Genomic DNA, 6,000 nt, shown 5'->3' with positions numbered 1-6,000 from the left:
TAAGGAGTACAATCATTATCAGACACCAGGAGGAAGGTCCTGTGGTGAGGATAAAGAAGGTGTTTGGAGGAGGCCATGGGGAAGTAGCCCAGGGAGTTGTAACAACTTTCATGCAGCTGTTACAAGAGGCACTATAGACAGCTGTAATCCACAGGGCCCTAGGCTGGAACCCGGAGTAGAGGGCGGGCCTGGGTTCCCCCAAACTTCCCAAATCCTGATCAGACACAGGAGGAGTTGATCCAGACTGTGGGGAAGATCACTGAGGTGAGCAAGTCTGCAGGACCCACCAAAGTAGAGGAGGAACTTTGTCACACTACTTATTCATTATTCTAAAGGAGAGAAAATAAAAACATCAGATCACCAGGAAACCATTGTCTTGGATGCTGCACCATCAATAGGGTGCAACTCAATGTGCCACAGAGCTACAAACAGAGTTGCCAGGTGTTTGGTTTTCTACTAGAATGCCTGTTTGAAAAGGGACCCTGGCAGCTCCGGTTGGCACCGCCAACCAGGCTGTTAAAAGTGTGGTCAGGGGCACAGCAGGGGCCCAAGGTTAAGGCAGGCTCCCTGCTTGCCCTAGCTCTGCACAGCTCCTGGAAGTGGCCACCAGGTCCTTGCGGCCCCTAGGCACATGGTGGTCATGGAGGCTCTGCATGCTACCCTTGCCCCTAGTGCCAACTCCGCAGCTCGCATTGGCTGGGAACCATGACTAACAGAAGCTGTGGGAACAGCGCTCACAGGCGCGAGGGCAGTGTGTGGAGCCTCTGTGGCTGCCCATGTGCCATGGGGCTGCAGTGCAGGAACCTGGTGGCCACTTCCTGGGAGTTGCAGTAAGCGCCACAAGGACCCTGCACCTCAAATCCCCTGCCCCACCCCTGAACCCCTCCTGCACCCCAACCCCTCATCCCTGGCCCCACCCCAGAGCCCACACCCCCAGCTGGAGCCCTCACACCCCTACCCCCCCCAACCCCAGCCTGAAGCCCCCTCCTCCATTCCAAACCCCTCATCCCCAACCCTGCCCCAGAACTTGAGTCCTCACGCTCCCATGCACCCCAACCTCCTGCCCCAGCCCAGTGTAGGAGCACGATTTTATAATTGTGCTGTGAGAATTAATGTATGATTTGATTTCATCCTGCCAGCCACCCTTTTTGAATAGCAGAAAGGAATGACAGACCAGAACAATCCTTATAACTGATTATGGTCACTCTTTTGTTTTAGGATAAGTTATAGTGTCTGCTATGGTTTCCTATATGTATTACAAATTAGGCAGTGTAGTTAAATATACATTTCTTTGTTTTAAGGTTTAGAAAGTAAGAGACAGGATCTTGTATTGTCTGTTAAGGAGATTAGAGGAATGTTGAGGGCCTGAAGCCCCAAAGTGAATGGATTTAGTTATAAGATTTAGTAAGGCTTGGTTTACAATGTATTCGGCTGAATATACAATACTGCTGTCCGTATACCTCTGAAGGTTTCTGTAAGAGATTGTTTGTGTAAATGTGGAATTTCTTATCAAGAAAAGATAAGGTGTGAAAGCCATCACAAATGTCCAGATGGTCAAGAAAAAAAGTGAGAGACTTGGAAAAAAACAGGAGACAATCAGAAAACTTCCATTGTATTCAATGCTGAACATGTTAGCAGCATTGACGACCTCAGAGGTGAGGCAGGCACCCCCGAAGGCGAGACAACAAATAGGAGATAATGGGATGCCCGACAATAACCAACAAATCATAACACCACTTAAGGACTAATGATTACAGAATGACATTGCAAAATGCATGGACTCAAATGGGAATTTACAACTATAAAGCTGGGGTGTTTTGCCATGGAACTCTGGGTTCAGTCCTGCAAAGCCTTAGAGCATCGGATTGTGACCAACGAGCCCAGCTCCTTACTCATGCTCAATCTAACTGGCCATTAGATTGACTTGATCTACAACAGAATGGTAATTATAAACATCAACTGGCAGGAGAGAGAGAGAGTACGCGTGTGTGTGACTGAAAAGCATACACTAACTGTTGTAATTTCAATAAATGTGGCGTATTTGCCCACCCCACCCCACCCCACCCCCCGAAAAGATCCTGTGTGCTTTGCATAGCATAACACCAAAGCCCTCTGCTGCATCCTGAGCCCTTAATTTCTGGCCTCACCCAGACCCCCAGCCCAGAGCCCATACCACACGCCCCCTTGCACCCCAAACCCCTCATCCCTGGCCCCTCCTCAGACCCCACACTGCTCTCCTGCACCACAACCCCCTGCCCCAGCCCACTGAAAGTGAATAAGGGTGGGGGAGAGTGAGCAGGGGCAGGGCCTCAGAAGAACGGCGAGGCAGGGGTGTTCAGTTTTGTTTGATTAGAAAATTGGCAATCCTAGCTATGAAAGCTGTGGCATGCAATGTGAGCACTAAGAACAGGTATGGTATAGACATAGTGGTAGTCAACCTTTCCAGGCTATTGTACCCCTGTTAGGAGTCTGACTGGTCTTCCGTACCCCAACTTTCTATTCACAAACTACTTGCTTACAAAAATACAAAAGCATCACAACACACTATTACTGAAAAATTGCTGACTCATTTTTACCATATAATTATTAAATAAATCAACTGAATATTTATCTTGTACTTACTTTTCAGTATAAACAGTATAAACAAATCATTGTTGATATGAGATTTTAGTTTATACTGACTTCCCTGCTGCTTTTTACATATCCTGTTGTAAGACTAGGCAAATATCTAGCTGAGTTGATGTGCCCTTAGAAGACCTCTGCATACGCCCGAGGGTACGTGTACCCTAGTAAAGAACCACTGGTAAAGAGGCCTTAACAAGGCTTTTAACAGCTCCACAACACGTTCTCATAAACCAGCTAGGGAAATGTGATCAGATTAAATTACTATTAAGTACAATTGGTTGAAAGACCATACTCAAGAGTAGTTATCAATATTTCACTGTCAAATTGGCAGGGCATATCTAGCGGGGCCTACAGGGGGTCAGTTCTGGGTCAGGTTCTAGTCAATATTTTCATTAATGACATGGATAACCGAATGGTGAGTCCGCTTCTAAAATTTGCGGACGACAAAGCTGGGAGGGGTTACAAGCACCTTCGAAGACAGGATTAGAATTCAAAATATCCTTGACAAACTGGAGAATTGGTCTGAAATCAAAAGATGAAATTCAATAAAGTACAAAGTACTTCACTTAGGAAGGAAAAGTCAAATGCACAGCTACAAAATGGGGAATTACTGACTAGGTGATGGTACTGTTAAAAGGGATCTAGCGGTTATAGTGGAACTCGGATTGAATGAGTCAACAGTGATGCTGTTGTGAAACAGGCTAACATTCTGGGGTGCACAACAGAATTCTATGCAAGACAGAAGGTAATTGTTCCACTCTACATGGCCCTGGTGAGGCCTCTGTTGGAGTACTGTGTTGGGTTAACTCGGGAAGTGATGGAATCTCCTTTCTTTGAGGTTTTTGAGGTCAGGCTTGACAAAGCCCTGGCTGGGATGATTTAGTTGAGGTCATGCTTTGAGCAGGGGCTTGGACTAGATGACCTCGTGAGGTCCCTTCCAACCCTAATATTCTATGAATTCCGGGCACTACATTTTTGGAAAGATATGGACAAATTGGAGAGAGTCCAAAGGGGATTGCCAAAAATGATAAAAGGTTTAGAAAACATGACCTATGAAGAGAGGCTGTTTTTTAACCTTCTTTAGTCTTGAGCATTGTCAATGCATTAACTGCTAACTGGGAGAGGCTAGTACCCTAGGCCCCCATCTGCCTGAGGCTCTGCACCTTTCGTGTTCCCCTGCCAGAATACCCCCTGCTGCAGCTGCCAACTCCGGCCCCTGGTTAGTGCCCCCAGCTCGGGAGCTGTGTCAAGCGGGAAGTTGGGGGGGTGGGGAGAATCCTAGAGGCAGAGCCTGGGCAAGGCTATGCCTGGCTGTTTGGGGAGGCACAGCCGCCCCTAGACTAGGATACCTGCTGCCCATGGGCTTGAGAAAACAAGGCTGAGAGGGGGAACTAATAACAGTCTTCAGATATGTTAAGGGCTGTTATAAGAACTGATCGATTGTCCCTAATGTCCACTGAAGGTAGGACAAAAAAAATTACAGGCTTAGTCTGTAGGAAGGGAGATTTAGGTCAGATAAGAAAAAATGTCTAACCCTAAAAGGTAGGTAAGCTCTGGAATAGGCTGCCAAGAGAGGCTTTGAAATCCCTATCATTGGAGGTTTTTAAGAACAGGTTAGATAAACAGCTGTCAGGGATGGTCTATGTTTACCTGTAAACTGTTTTCATGTATCCTGAAATGGGAAGGAGTTCTTCCTCTCTCTGAACTGAGAGCTCCATTGATATTTCAGATACGGTGTATAAAATATATATTATTTGTGAGCACTTTCACAGTACTTATCACTGTAGTAACTGAAACCTCACAGGACTAAAGATAATAACTTAATTCAAGTGGTAAAACTCCTATTGACTTCAATGAGTGCAGAGTTAGGCCAACACTGAGTGTTTTGAAAATATGCTTTTATTCATATCCTGGAGCAGTTATATGAAAGTTTGAGTTTTTGGAGTTTGATTTTTAGTCTTTTATTGTTTATTTAAAAGTTATAGATTCAATGCATTTAAGGAGAATGCCATGAAGAATAAACAGAAGCCTATAAAGTATCATAACACACAACCCAGAAGTGAAACACAATTTCAATGTTTGTATTCAAGTGCAGATTTAGTGAGTCAAACACATGCTCGGTGTAATTCCACTGAAGCCAGTGGAGTTACATTAGGGATATTTTTGACCCACTGTTATCCTTACAGAGAAAGCTAGAGTCCTGGAATTAAATCTTATCACTGGGAGTTTTGCCTAAAATGTATGCCCAACATTTGTCCTCAGAAACTTTGCGTGCACACACACCTGGGATGTGAGCATGGAGGTACATATTACACTGCATCTGCTCTGTAGATTGTGTTTTTGGACTAGCAGAATATTTGCCTTGTCACACAAGTGGTAGGTGGAGTAAAGTTGACAGCCTGGTAGTGCATGTTTGCAACAAGAGCTCAAAATCTGATAAATGCAGTATGTCAAAAATATCCCTGGTGTAACTCCTCCTGTTAAAATTGTAATGTAAATGTATTTCTTTAATAAGACCCCTATTCAGGATCCTGGGGAGAGGAGAAAAAGGGATCTTCCCCTTGAGCAGCCTTTGTCATTTGAGTCCCACTCATGTCAAGTCAATGCCCACAAACCAAATAATTCTACCACCTAGCATTTGTTAGCACAATATAGTCAAACACAGAAGCTGAGCTTTTAAACACTCTTGCAGCCAACAATTGTAGCTGACAGCTATGTTTGTAGCAGGAGATATTAAAGAATATATAAAGGGCATTTAGACTTGCAAACTTTGACAGTGTCTGATCTGTATCCAGATTATTTTATAAGTTACTATCAACTTATATATTTACAATGTATTAATTTAAAAAAAATCCCTTGTATGCCCCAATTGTATATTCTGATATGCTTTTTAAAAAATCATTTAAAAATTGTAAGGGTTTTTCCTGCACTCATGTTGCTATTTATCAGTCTTTTACACAGCTAAAGGGCAGAAGGCACCATCATCTAATATGACCTCCTGTTTTCACAGGCCATTAAACATCACCCAGATACTCTATGCTGAGCCCACTGACTTTAGTTGGACCAAAGCATTTCAGTCCTCTAAAAAGCTAAACTGAACTCTTGCTGAACTTTTTAGGCATGTGCATAACCCAAATGGAGTCAAAGTTAAGTACATGCAGAATCAGGGTCTGACTATGCAGGAAAAATAGGATGTGACCAAACACAAAATGCTGTCAAATGCCTCAAGCAAGCAGACTTTAAAAATAATTGTTGCTAACTCTTCAATAGTAATAATCTTAGATGTTACTTTGGGGTCCAACATTTTAAAATATAAATCTCCCTCTCTCATTGCTGGTCTCTACTACAGAGAGAGATACATTTCAAAGTCCTGCC

This window comes from Chelonoidis abingdonii, chromosome 6, assembly GCF_003597395.2.
Source record: "Chelonoidis abingdonii isolate Lonesome George chromosome 6, CheloAbing_2.0, whole genome shotgun sequence".
NCBI classification, from domain to species: domain Eukaryota; kingdom Metazoa; phylum Chordata; order Testudines; family Testudinidae; genus Chelonoidis; species Chelonoidis abingdonii.
The sequence above is the reverse complement of the archived record's forward strand: the minus strand, read 5'-3'. Positions refer to the sequence as shown.